Source organism: Pinus tabuliformis, chromosome 3_1, assembly GCF_031772625.1.
Source record: "Pinus tabuliformis cultivar Carrire ecotype Pingquan chromosome 3_1, CPIR1, whole genome shotgun sequence".
NCBI classification, from domain to species: Eukaryota; Viridiplantae; Streptophyta; class Pinopsida; order Pinales; family Pinaceae; genus Pinus; species Pinus tabuliformis.
The window spans coordinates 366,771,870-366,787,199 of record NC_142301.1 but is presented as its reverse complement, the minus strand read 5'-3'; the positions used below and the strand labels follow the sequence as shown (position 1 = coordinate 366,787,199).

The following is a 15,330-nucleotide window of genomic DNA, read 5'->3' as shown; positions in this document are numbered from 1 at the left end:
GCAACACCCAATCTCCTTGCTGGAATTGTTTTTCTTTGAGGTGTCTGTCATGCCATATTTTTCTTTGAAGTTGGACTACCTCTGAGGGGAGAAGGGCCTGCATTATTTGTTCATCGAATCCATTTAGCTGAAGCAGTATTTTCTTTTGCGCATGGCTGAGATCTAGGTTTAGCTGAGCTACCATCCTTAATGTGTTATATTCAAATTCTATGGATAGCAAAGCCTTCTTCCCATAGACCAGCTCATAGGGTGTGAAACCTGTAGTGGTTTTCCAAGTAGTGTTATAGGCCCAAGTGGCCTCAACCAATTGACCTGCCCAATATTTTCTGCTGCTACTCACCACCTTAGTCAAAATCCCTTCCAAAGCTCTATTAGTGACTTCCACCTATCCAAATTTTCTTGTGGATGATAAGGGGTGGAAGTTTTATACTTAATCTCGTGATGGGTGAGCAGGTCTTCAATCAGATTGGAGGTAAACTGACTTCCTTGATCTGTGACTAATTCTGTTGGATAGCCAAACTTGTAGAAGATATTTTCCCTCAAAAACTCAGCTACTTGTTCATCTGTTGCTGCTTTGATTGCCTTTGTTTCTGCCCACTTTGTCATGTAATCCATGCACACAATGATGTAAGACCTCTATTTTCAAGGAGGGTTGATAGGACCCACAAAGTCCATGCCCCACTTCCCAAATGGCTCGAAAGTCACTTGAGGCTGCAGGGGCATCTCATCCTTTGGAGTAGGTTTCCCCATCCTTTGACATCGGTCATATTGGCTGATGTATCTCCCGACATCTTGATGAAGAGTGGGCCAATAGCAACTTGCCTGCAGAATTTTGAAGGCAGTTCTCTTTGCTACAAAGTGGCCCCCACAGGGCCCATCATGATAGGTTAGGAGGATGTCAAAAACTTCCTCCTCCCTGACACATTGCCTCAAAATCTGATCTGGGCCAAGTTTAAAAATATTGCCCTCAATCCAAGTGAATGAGACACTTTTCCTCACAATCTTGCTCTTTTCTTTTGAGGATAGGTGTGGTAGAAACTGTGCTGAAACAAAATAATTTGCTATATCAAAAAACCATGGAGAGGGTACTGAAATAGAAAATAGGTGTTCATCTGGCATTTGATCATCCACCATTCCTTCTTCACCTGCAGGCAGATCTAGTCTAGACAGAAAATTAGCAACAACATTTTCCTTGGTTTATCAACAATGGTCAAATCAAATTGCTGTAATAAAATTAACCATCTAATGATACGAGCATTTACATTTGGTTTATTCATCAAATAACTAATTGCAGCATAATCAATGTGTACGAAGGTTTGATAGCCAGTGACGTAGTGTCTAAACTTGTTTAGAGAATGGACTATAGCCAGGAGCTCTTTTTCTGTTACAGTGTAGTTTAATTCTTCCTTGGACAGGTTTTTTTTGACAAAATATATGGCATATGGTAGCTTCTCTTCAACTTGTCCTAAGGCTGCTCCTATAGCTTTGCTCGAGGCATCTGTGTGAATGTGGAAAGGTATGGCCCAGTTTGGACCTCTCAAGATTGGGGCAGTTATCAGCTTACCTTTCAAGGCATCCAGAGCCTCTTGACAGTTGTCAGTCCATATGAACTCATCATCTTTTCCCAAAAGACCAAACAATGGAGAGGCTAGCTTACTAAAATCCTTAATGAATCTTCTATAATACCCTGCTAAGCTTAGAAAACTCCGAACATATTTTACCTTTTGGGGAGGTGGAACCCTTTGGATGATAGCAATCTTGTTGGGATCCACTTGCAATCCTTGCTGAGAAATTGTATGACCTAGTATGGTCCCTTCGGTCATCAGGAATTCCAATTTATCAGGACTGAGGGACATGTTCATTTCAATACACTTGGCTAAAACTTTCCTCGGGTTAGTCAAAGCTTCCTGGAAGTTAGAACCATAAGGGGTAAAGTCATCCATATAGATTTCCACTGTATCATGAACCAGTTTAGCAAATATGCTCAATATTGCTCTTTGGAAAGTGGCAGGATCATTGCACAACCCAAAGGGAAGGATCCGGTAGGCAAAGGTGCCCCATGGACAAGTGAAAGTGCTCTTATATTTGTCTTTCAGGCTGATTTGGACTTGGTTATACCCACTAAACCCATCTAGGAAGGAAAAGAACTTCTTCCCTGCCAAGCCATCTAACACTTGATCTATGAAAGGCAAAGGGAAATGGTCCTTCTTGGTGGTCTTGTTGAGTTCTCGATAATCTACACAGATTCTCCACTTCCCGTTTTATCTTTGGCACTAGCACCAAAGGAGAAACCCATTCGCTATCAGAGATGGGGTAGATGAATCCTGCATCCAACAACTTTTGCAGTTCTTCTTTGACAATGACCTTAAGGGCTGGATTCATCCTCCTTTGAGGCTGCCTGACTGGTTTACAATCTCTTTTAACATAAATGTGATGAGTACAGATTGAATGGTGGACTCCCTTCATCTCTTTATAGCTCCAAGCAAAAGCATCCAAATGGTTGTGCAATAAGCTACACAGTTCTTTCTCCTGAGAGGTGGATAGGGATGAGTTGATCTTCAAGGTTATTTATGGGCCAAATTCCACATTCTTAATTCGGAGAGAGGTTGGATCAGCCACATAGAGATCAACTAAAGTATTGGCTTCGGTTTCTTCCACCAACTCTTCTAATGGCAACACACTGGGGGTGGATTTTGAATCAACTTCTCAATAAGATCATCCTCGGTTTGAGGACCCCCCTTAGTAGTTTCCACTGTGCACAATGGTGTGGAGTAGACTTCATCCTCATCTTCATCCTCCAACCAGAGAGGTAAGTCATGTTCTAGCAGAGGTTGGGCAGGAGGATATAGGACTAGTTGTTTGGACATATGCCCATTCTTGATGGTCATGCTCCCAGCTCGACAACTGATGTAAGCATCTGCAGTAGCTAAGCAAGGTCTTCTTAGGATGAGAGGATACCCAGTGAGCTTTGCCTTTGGCTGAAGAACCAAGAAATCATTAGGGTACTCCTAGGAATCAATGGAGACAATTACATCTTACACAATCCCCTCAGGGGTCATGGTGGAGCAGTTTTCCAACTGCAGTGCTGTTGAGGTCTTTCTTAGGGAACCCTGAAGGTTGAGTTTGAGCATAGTGTCCTTGGTCATTACATTAATGGCAACCCCTAGATCAATCAAGGTGTGGAGGATTATGGTGCCATTGATGTGGACATCACCTACAGGACTTCCAAGGTCCAGATATTTCCGACAGATTACCTACCTCAACATCAAGTCGAACAGTTGTCCTATGACATTGATAGTTGGGGCATCCCTCTTGCGCCTTCCTAGGTGCCCAAAGCACTTCTCTCTGATCAGCTTGTTGTAGATTGGCACATCTTTTATGGCCCGGAGAAGTGGTATTTTTACACATAACTATTTTAGTTCTCCCATAAGTTCAATTTATTCTGCGGTCAGTTGTGTGGTTCCAGTTAGTCTCTCGGGAAAGGGTGGAATGGTTTTTGGTTCACCTTCCTGGTTCTCTTCCTCATCCTCATTAGGAGGAGGTTGGCAATCTAGGAGCACCTTCCCAAATCATAGGTTGATCTCCTAAATCTCCACAGCATAGGTAGGACATGTTGTTTCTCTAGTATATACTTACTAGGCCTGTCTATTATTGGGGTTCGGGTTCGGTTGAGAAGGTATTTGGGATTGTCTTGGAGGATCAGGAGGTAATGGTTGTGGTTGAGCATGTGGTGGAGGCAAAAGAGTGGGAGGAGAGTTATATTGGGGCCTCCACCCCTGATGAGGTGCATTCCACTGAGGTTGTGGCTGAGTGTGAGAATGAAATGAATAAGCTGGTTGAGTATGGTATTGAGATGGATACGACCAAGGAGGGGGTGTGGACTAGGAAGGATGAGCAGGGGGACCTCAAGAAGGCATGTAAGTGGCTTGATTGGGGTTCTAATAAGTCTAGGATGTCCCTTACATTCCCTGTTGGTAAGGTCTAGGTCCATGTGGCCTCCTTTGGTTCATGAAGTAGAGTGGTTCAGTGGCTCCTTCAGCCCCTTGGTACATAGCTTTAAATCCGGGTAAGGAAGGGCACTGATTTGTAGGATGGTCTTCTTCACAGAAAAAACACGCTTAGACGGAGTGCAATGGACATTCGTTCCTAGGATGTTTTCTAGTGCACCTGGGACAAAAGATGGCCAAAGCCCTCTTGGCTTCCTCTTGCTTCTTTTGGATTCGCAAGGTATCCATTTGCATGGCAATAGTCTATCTCATCTCACTTTTGAAATCTTCCATCTGATTTGCAAATTCTTTTTTAAGGAATGAACTGGATAAGAGGGTACTGGCTAAAGGTTGACTTCCCCTACCTTTCTTTCTGGCTGCCCTACAATGGTTTCTAAACACAGTCTTTATGTCATCATAAGGTAGTTGGTAGATGTCTCCCCTAGCAAGCAAATGGAGGGTATCTAGAAGGTCTTTAAGGACTCCTCTAAGCAGAACCAACTTCAGAGATTTGGGGTCAAGTGTGCACCTGACCCTTTTATAACTGAGTTGAAACCTCTCTTCATAGTCTTCTAAAGATTCATCACTTCCCAAGTTGTGATAATGTTTCTAGGTAACCCCATGAACCAGTGTAACGCTGCATCCTTGAGGGTAGACGGAAAGAGTTTTAACTTTTGCTCGTCTTCTGCATAGTCATAGGTTTGACAGAGAACAACAAACTCAAACAAGAAGGTATCAGGGTCTTTGGTAGTCAATTCATGGAAGTGAGGTAAGGCTTAGGGACTTATGTTTTTCATCTTTGTGTCTCCATTGGTCTTTCGGATAGGAAAGGCACCTTCTATTCTTTCCCCATTTCCTTTAACATTTACGTTCTCAGCCATAGTCTCAAGAGGAATGGTTTCTTGCTCTTCTTCTATTATAGGATCTTCCTATATCTCTGGAGGTTTATCTATAGGTTCTTCTGGATTACTACCACTAAAGAAGAGAGAAGGGTGACTTAGTGATGTGGTGGGGTTGTTGGGTAGGAATTTTCCTGAATTGTTTCTGTTCTTACGAGGCATGAAAGGAAATCTCTTTTTTTTTTTGGTGATTTTTTTGTTCCTTTTTCTGCTTGTACCTGCAAAAACTAAAATGGATTGAACAACAAATTGCAACTAACTAAAATAAACCTTGCTGAAATGAAAATTGCAGAATTGAAATGAAAGTAGGAAAGGACTAATCTATTTTGCTGAAATGAAATTGCAGAATTGAAATGAAAGCAGGAAATGACTAAGCTATTTTGCTGAAATGAAATTGCAGAATTGAAATGAAAGCGGGAAATATGTAATTGATGCTTGCTGAAATGAAATTTTAGAATGGAAATGAAAACAGGAAATGTCTAATTTACACTCGCTGAAATGAAGTTGCAGAATTGAAATTGGAGAATTGAAATGAAACAACTACTCTACTCTTGCTGAAATAAACTACTTAGTAGAATGTTGGAGTGAAAATAATAGAAGAAAAGCAGTAATCACAAAATACTCTAACGCTTCCCTGGCAACATTGCAAAAAAGATGGTGAACTCCAATGTTGCAGGAATAATGCTACAACTCCTGGGGCTCCCTACTTTACTTTTATCAACCCAGTAGTTCGTAACAAACTTGGAAGTGACGGTGCTATATGCACAAGTACTAGCTCTTACTGCAGGCTATCACTTGATCAGCTGGCACAAATTTCCCTAGGAGCTTAAGCCAACGTCCATGAGTTCTCAGAAGAAGCTTTTAACTATGATGGAAGAAAGCTAACTCAAAAGAGGCTATTCTACTTGCAGGAAGAAGATGAAAATTGAAAGGAAACACAAACCCTAGCAAACCCTAATTTTACCCACTAACCCCACTTTTGCAAGAAAAGAGATGGAAACTACTAAAATGGATGCCATTGACTACTAAAAAGGTAAAATGCATGTATTCAAGCTACTTCTAAAGGAAAAAGGGAAAAAATCATCTTTTTGTACTTTTGAGCATTTTCATGTAGAATTATTATGCTTGTGTTTTAATTAGTTGTGATTGTGTAGAGGTTTCGTGGTGAAGGGAGATGGAGTTGGCTTTGGCAGGAGGTGGGGAAGGTGTGGAGAGGTCCTAAGAAGTCCCTAGTACCCTTCTAAAGACTTCCATTGTGATCAGACTTCGAAAAATCATTCGCATGAACTTCTACAGGAGGCTACAGGGGATCTACAGGATGTTCTATAGGAGGATCTACAAGAGGAGGCCGGAAGTGGTTTTTGGAGGTTTGAAGGTGGAAAAACGGTGGGAGAAGGGAAATGAAGGCTGGATGGAGATGTCAAGGGGTCTAGGATTTTGTAAATGAAGATCAGGAATGAAGGAGATGGCTAGATTTGTTCAAAGGTCAAGAAAGCAATTTTGCACAAAAACGCAGAAATTACGGCAGTTTGGGAAAGTATGGCAAATGAGTGGGGGAAAGCTTGAGAAATGGATTGGAGCAGGTTGTGTGATGGGATGATGATAAGCTAGAGTGTTCTAGAGCTGCACACTTACTTTCCAAAACTATCCCAAGCAAGAACTAAAAAACAGAGTTTTACCTATTTTAACCTAATTCTGACCTAAAGAACAGAAAAGTGTTGAACAGAACTTTATGGACAGGAAGTTATGCAAGAAAGCCATGGAAACTAAACAAGAAAGGATTTAAGCATGTGAGTCCAACTGATATCAACTTCTCCAACTTGAAATCTCACACTAGCAATTGCATTGGAAAGCAAAAACAGTGTTTTTGGTGGCAACAATAGTGCCTTGATCTAAAATCATGGTCCCAAAGAGGGAGAAAGGAGACCATGGCCTGCTTGGTAGCCTTTTTGGATCTTTTTCTGTTATTGCAGCAAACTATCTAATCAACCTGAAGCAAGTACAATTATTCTAACTATCAAAAGAAACCTAAGTAACAAAGCAAGATTTAACCTAAGCCACAGAAATTATTTCATGAATGTAAGAAAAAGCATATAAATACATAAAGGAGGTGTTGGGCACTTGGGTTGGGCCCAAACCCAACAGTTATAGCCCCTTAGGAAAGATCAGTGCTGGTTTAAAGTTGGATTCATCTTCATTGATCAAAAAAATAATAGTTACATCACAAAACTGTCCGCAAAAAGAGCTCGAAAATGAGTTGAGTACAGGGCTGCACTAAAGTGTGAAAATAGACTATCAAATGGCTAACCTATTGAGGCTTGAAGCCTTCTTATTTATACAAGCGAGGACTCCCAACAATCCTCCTAAACTTTAGTAACTCGGTTGCCTAAAACTGCAGATAACGGAAACTTCACTAGACCTGCTCGGCTGCCCCTTGGAAAATCATTTGTGGGTTTTTGTACTCTAAGCTATTGATGGAGAACTCGAGGAAGGGGTCATTAATGAAAGAGACACCCCTCCTATAAGTCCTCAGCCCTATTTCCTCGAGTTTGGCTGCCAATCTGTTCATAAATGTCTGGTCTTTGTCCAAAAATGTCCAAAAATCTGCAATAAACACTCATTAGACTATGTGGCAAAGTGATTATCCCCATTCACTCTATTGACATAAATATATTCAAAAACATGCACAAAACTATGGAGAATGGTGGATTAAATGAAAATAATAGGCAGAATGAGCCCATATAGTTACCCATTTCTGGGGCTCATCCAGCTGGATAGCTTGTGAGCTAAAGCTTTGTGTAATCCGAACATATTTCCACTTGTATGCTATTACAGAGGTCGGGGTTTTTAGCTGAGGCTTCCCCAGAGTATTCTTCTGCGTTCATGTGTGATTGCTTTCTCATTCTCAGTTATATGTGTTCTATTTGATCTTGCTCATAATCAATTAAGCTTCAGCAAGTTTGTATGTAAAAGTAGATCAAGTATTTTTCTTTAGTATATTGCATTATTAGGTGATCTACAGTGGGAATTTCTACACCCCTTCGCTACCAATCTAGCTTTTAATTTATCTATGGTTCCATCTACATTAATCTTGGATTTATACAACCATTTACAACCTATGGTTTGTTTCCCTTTAAGAAGTTCAACCAGCTCCCAAGTGTTTTTCCTGATTATAGATTTATGTTCCTATTCCATAGTTGTTTTCGATTCACTACATTCATTTGCTTCCTTATAACTAGAAGGTTCAACAACATTCATCATACTAGTTATAAAAGCATTTATATGTATCTAGCAGGAAATTGAGCCCGCCTACCTGATCTTCTAAGCATTGGTGTAGCTTCTAACCCATTCTGAGTTCCCTTGGCTGTACTTGGCTTAACTGTTGCATCTGAATTCTCTTCTTTTGCCTTTGTCTGCTGATCCTATTTTTTTCCTATTTCTTCGCTTTCTTTCATGAAGAACGAAATATCCCATTCCTCACTGCGCTTATTAGATTCTTCATGATCCTTCCCATGGAATATGACATCTCTACTAACGAAAATCTTGTGAGTAGAGGGATTAAATAATCTATAAGCTTTATATTGTGAACAATACCCTATAAAGGTACATTTGATGGCTTTTGAATCTAGTTTTCTTCCGTCTTCCTTTGGAATATGGGAAAATTCTTTAGACCCAAACACTCTTAAATGTTTTACTATAGGCTTAAATCCATATAAGGCTTCATAAGGAGTGTAGGACTCCTATTTTTCAAATAAACTGCAGTATCCAATGCTTCAGCCCAAAAACCATTCGAAAGATCCTTACCTTTCAACATGCTCCTACCACATTTCGACAACGTTATGTTCTTTCTTTTCGTTACTCCATTCTGCTGAGGAGTATGGGGTACTATGAATTGTTGTAATATCCCATGGTCTTTACAATACTTGATAAGTTCATCCTTCCTGTATTCTCCCCCTTGATCGGAGCAGAGAACTTTTATATGCTTCCCTGTTTGCTTTTCAATCATGTTTCTGAACTGCTTAAAGTATTCAAATGTGTGACTTTTCTTACTCAAAAAATATACCCAAGAAAACTTTGTAAACAATAAAAAATACAGTGCACCTCCTAATGACTTTGTTTGCATGGGTCCACAAAGATCTGTGTGCACTAATTCAAGTATGTCCCTTTGTTTCTTCTCTACTCGAACAAGGAATTCCTCTCTATGCATCTTTCCTAATGTACAGGCATCACGATCACGTTTTTTCTAGTGATAAACATTTGGTAGTCATCAGTCACACCATTCATAGTAATGGTCACTAGATCTGTATCTGCAACTGTTTCACCAATGTCTGCCAATTTGTTCTTGAGATCTTTGATCCTCGCTATGAAGGAAGCAACTGCTTCATTTTCCTCCATCTTTAGGGATAAGATCTTGCTCTTCAGGAACAGAAGATGATTTGTATTCCTGATCTTATACAAATCATTCAAAGTTCCCCATATTTCACTTGCTAATTTACATTCTCTGATATGTGGTATGATGTAGTGTATCACTGACATCTTCAGCAACGTCCTTGCTTTACCTTCTCGCTTCTCCCAATCTGGGATCAATGCTGATCCAGATGGTGGCTTCTGTTCATCCCCATTTGCAATCGTCCAAGCACTCTGCACTTTTAGCAGAGTCTGCATCTTGAATTTCCAATTCGCATAATTGGAGCCATCGAGCTTGTTATGCTCATTCAAATATGCTTCAATCATTTGATTATTCATCTTGAAGATTAAAAAAAGATTGACAGGTAAAAAAAAATATGTTAGATATACCCCAGATCTATGTTAAAGACAAAAATCGTTGATCTCTGCGAGTTCGATTTCTGATATTTTCAACAACCTCTAGCACTAGTTGATCCCTTGCAGTCTACGCGCCCTCTCCACATATAGGGTTGTCGCAGCCTTCTCTCGGCAGCCATGGCCAAGACGCAGCCCCCTTTTTTTGTTTGCATGGTCGACGCAATTAGCCGACATGGTTTCACGACGATCAGTGTGATTATCCAACATGGATTCACGATGGTCGTCCAAAAATAAAATGCAGGAAGTCTCACAGTGGGATCGGCACGATTTTTCCCCCAAACCACATGACGATTTCGCATTAGGCACACCAGCCAAATCCTTCACTCAGCGTACAGGTTCCTCGACCCTGCAGCTCCAATACCATGTTAAAAACCAATGTTTGAATTAATAAAAACATCCACTGGTTAGCTCTCTAACAGAGAGTTTGAACCAGGAGAGTCTGGCTCTGCAGAGCGCTCTACATACTCAAAGTACATCACACATTATATAGTAATCATGGTTTTAGGGAAGTTAGAACCATACGCTAAGAAATAGAAACTAATTCCTATCGTGAAGTACTATGAACCAATTCACTATTCTAGGATATTCTCCATTATCTCTAACAACCCTGCACTAGTGTGTGACCTCCCCTTTTAGCTTGCGTGGTTTTCAAGGGATATGATTTATTTCCTCAACCATGGTTCTTTGCTAATATTCATTCCTTTGAGCCATTACTATTCCTTTTCATTTGTTTCTCTTAATCTCCTTTGTTCCTTATATCATTCCTCGACAGATAGCTTGCTCTCGTTTAGGCACTAACATTCATGGCACACATGTGAACTCCACCCAAGATAAATGAATAAATTCACATGGCTGACGAAGAGGTGGTAAGTGATCAAGAAGATAAATCAGACTCAAGGATCATAAATTTAGAGGAAAACTTAGTGCTAAATAGCAGTCACACTAATGGCCGACAAAACCAATACATGCACACTATAAACTTACATTGGAAAGGTAAGAATTTTTTTTACAAATTCCTCCTTGAATGCAACGAAGCTAAGCAAGATATCCTTCAATAGATTGATGAAATATAGTTGGAGAATGTGACATGGACAATATATTAGCTTGAACTGAGAATACACTTTTTAGTGGAAAGGGCCTTACTCCCTTAGAGAACCCAAGGGACCCAGTCCCTATTTCTATCTCAATGTCCTTATGATTTATTTCATGGTGTTTCTCAATGGCTTTGACCATTATTCTTATGCTCTTTGTTTCTTGGTTCCTTTAATTGTATAGGGAACTTCTTTTATGCTTTAAGGTGCAACACTAGCCATGTCATGACCCTATTTTCTTGTCCACTATCTCCACCTTTGTTAGCAATAGAAGAAACAAACTTAAGACAATTTTTATGTTGCTATGATTAACTCTTTTTAAACTAAATTCATCTTATTTTATAATTAGTTTAGTTTCCCTCGTGGCAAACCATAGCACCAAAAAATTTAATACAGATGTAATTCTAATTTAAAAGCAATATAATATTTTTAACTTACCCATATATATATATATATATATATAATAAAATAAATTATCTAAATTCTTTAATCATAACCTATAATTTCACATATTTAATTATTATTTTTAATAATAATAAAAAATATTTATATTTTTTATTTTTTCAAAAATATTCACATTAATCACAATTATGTGAAAGAAATATTTTTAGCATTCTTTACATTTTCCTATATAAATGGAAATGCATATATTTAAGAATTCTTAAAAATATTTATTATAAATTAATTTCTTTAAAATATTTATTCATTAGTTATATATTAATTAAGTTTTTTATTATAATAATTATATTTTTTAATGCAAAAAAATGACTACCGAACTTTAAAAAGTTAATATTATTATTTTCATTTTTGTTAATTTGGAAATAAACAAAATGTATTGATTAACCGTTTATATAATTCTATTCCTAATTTAAAATATTAAAATTTAAAATTTAACTATTAATATATTAAGATATTAAAAATATCTTTAAAGTTGATCTACTCCAACGGAACATATTAGAATATTCGAAGATCATTTAAATTGACATCCTAAGTGTTCAGTTCGAAAAGTTGCTTACATCAATGGAAAGTGATTAAGAAGAAAAGTTGACTCCTAGCATTTTGCCAAACCTAAATCAGTTTAATGAACTATCATATGGAAAAAATCTCATATTTCTTATCACAAAATATATTAAATTAGAACATGAAATTAACAATTCTCATGTTTTTAACTATGAAAAACCTCTCATATTTCTTAATCACACCATATATGACGTTTACAAATAATAATTCAAACAATACCACTGCGTTTATTAAGTTTAAAAATAATAAGTAAACACCTCCACTTCCACTACCACTACCACTACGTATTCACTTGCTGTCTGAAATGCTAAAGACCGGGGCATTGGAGTTTAGTCGTTTCCCTAATGACCTCGTGAACGTCATTCCCACTGACAAAAAACCAAACCTCTGAGTCAATGATTTAGAAAAGTTCAGGTTCCCTGAAACGACGAGGTAGCGTAAGAGACCCGTTACATGGTATTAGGTATCCGTATCCAACAACCATGGAAGATGTGACACTCCAAGTGTTCTAGTTCTTATAACAAAGAATCTCATACATCTAAACCAAATCTTCGTCGGCGATCTTTCGTTGATGGGAAAAACGAACTGAAGTCTGCCCTCTATTCTTCCACGCGATGGAAAAGTTCAATGGTTCACGTTATAGGGCAGTAAATGTTGCCTTAAAACAAGAAATTCCATGCGCACCACAAAATCGCTAGAAGGTTTGTCGACCCAAGACAAAATACTCGTAGAACTACAACAAAATTTCTAGAAGGTCGTGGCAACCCAAGATAAAATAACAGTGAAAATACAACAGTGGCCCCCAAAATAAACGCGTTCATCACGGGCATCCGCTTTATAAAATTGGGGCTACCCTTTCATCACCATACACAGTTCTTCTCTCGTCGTCGGCGTTGAGGCATTTTATTTTGGAGAGATGGCGAACATGTGATATTCGGCAGCAACTATTACAGTGACCATTGTACTGTTGTTGGCTTACCTTAACATAGCGGAGGTAGAGGCAAAACCGAAACTAGGGCTGTTGAAGGTAAGCCACCTGCATTTCTATTTCCACGACTTACTAGTGGGTACAAATGTGACGGCCGTGGAGGTGGCGTCTGCTCCCTCAACGAACTCTTCGTTTACTCAGTTCGGCATGGTTAGGGTTATGGACGACTGGCTTACCGAAGGGCCGGAAGCGACCTCCAAAATGTTTGGCAGAGCGCAGGGTATCTACGTTTCATCGTGCCAAGAGAAAGTTCATCTGCTTATGGTAACAACGTTTGTTTTCGAGAGTGGCAAGTACAACGGCAGCACCCTTTCAATGGTGGGGAAGAACGGGGTTTTCGATGAAGTAAGAGAAATGCCCATCGTTGGAGGGAGCGGATTGTTTCGATTGGGTCAAGGCTACGCACTCGCACGCACTCATTCCTTCGATCTAAAGTCCGGCAATGCAGTCGTTGAATACAACGTCACAGTGCTCCATTACTCGTCCCCGCCTAGGATATAATTTTATCATTATACCCAGTGGGCATTGGCTATTTATATAATTAAGAACGGCCGTAGAGGTTTGAGGGTTTATTTTTATTATTTTTCATACTAGAATAAAACATTGAAAACCCTTGAAGAGTGTTCATGGAATTTAAAGATTGACTTGATTGTTTTATGGCTGTCCTTTCAAAATCCGAGATATCCTTGATCTCGGGATTACCACTGAGCTCGTCTGGGTGCCATTGGGGTTCCAGAAATTGTAAGGCAGAAAATATCTTTTTTGTGAGAACGCTTTCATTCCCATACAACAGAAATCTCGTGATATTAGATGGCATTTCATCCTTTTATCCTAACAGTCATAAAATAAATTATATAAACTTTATTTTGATATCATATGTTTTCGGTGTAGATTATGGTTATAAAGTGCCGTCTTAAAGTATTTATTGTGATATAGCTGGTTCAAAATATAGCTAATTCTCGTAGTGGTTATACTTGGGCGTTATAATTTATTTAAAGGTGTTTGTTTAATTTACATTAAGATTATATTTTTATTATTTTTAATATTTTTAATTATATCTATATATATATATATTAAATTCATAATTCAAATAAGAATAGAATTAATCAGAGTAAAAATAAATTAAAGGAATTTTTTATTTTAATTCTTTTTTTAATTTGGAAGGTGGTGCTTAAGAGAAACAGGAAGCCAACTTATTTTCAAGGAGAAGAAATAAGTTTTATGTATACGTATATTTATCATATTTGTGTTTTTAATATACATGTTTAAGGTAAATGGAAAAATTAAATTTTATATAAAAACATTATTATTATTTAGTACAAGTAAATTAAAATTATAAAAAGAATTATTTTTATTATTTGATATTTTAATGTTTTTATAGAAGATCTAGTATTTTTATAGTTATCTCTATTTTAGGATAGTGAAGAAATTTGAAAAGCTTTTTATATAGGTATTTAAATAAATCTGTGAATATTTATATAGATTGGTGAAAATAAGTAACTTAAATTGCTTAATTTTTCTTTAAATGTTATGATAATTTATTAGTTTTTTTAAATATAGTGTTGGGAATTTTTGAGATTTAAAGTTTTATATTTAGAATTACAAAAGTGAATTTTATTATAGATGATATATATTTTGGGATGAAATTCAATTTTAGTATATTACAATAAAAAACTATTGTTTAAATTTGTATTGGTGTATCTTTATTTATAAATTAAATATTTATTATTTTGAATTTATTTTAAATTTTAAGTATAATTTAATTTGTAAATATCATTATATTAATTGATGATTTTTATTCTTTTAACTATTAGATAAATTTTTATTAATAATGGTTAAACTCACAAAATGTAAATAGAGAATTAGATAAATATGTGACATATTTTTATTCACAAATATATACATATTAATACATACCTCTAACCTTTGTTTCATAAAATAAAATTATATAGACTTTATTTTGATATCATATGTTTTCGGCCTAGACTATGGTTATAAAGGGCCCTCTTAAAGAATTTATTGTTATATGATTGATTCAAAATATAACTAACTCCAGTAGTGGCTATAACATATTTAAAGGTGTTTATTTAATCTATATTAAAATAATATTTTCAATTATTCTTTATTTATAATAATTATTATACATAATAGTATAAACTATTAAAATATTTAATCTTTTTAGATTTATAAGAATAATGTATATATATATATATATATATAATCTTCAATTATGATCAATAATATATTAATATTTAAAATTCACAATTAAAATAAGAATAGAATTAATCACTATAAAAATAAATATTTTTTCATTTTTCATTTTTTTAATCTTCAAAGTGGTGTCTAAGAGGAACAAGAAGACCATTTATTTTCAAGGAGATAAGTTTTATTTCTCAGGTGCAGAGTCTAAAAGACTTTGGAGTATTAAAGGTCCACTCAAAATTCTGCCAAGCTAGCCTGCTCAAAATTTTGCGGGACTTACTGGTAACTAAAAACATAGAACCCCTTCCAAGACTAATGAT

General features: G+C 36.9%; 1 pseudogene; it reads left to right on the top strand.

Annotated features, from left to right (window-relative positions):
• The first annotated feature begins 12,736 nt into the window (after positions 1 to 12,736).
• LOC149187216 (dirigent protein 22 pseudogene) lies at positions 12,737 to 13,622 on the top strand (annotated as a pseudogene).
• The last annotated feature ends 1,708 nt before the right edge of the window (positions 13,623 to 15,330 follow it).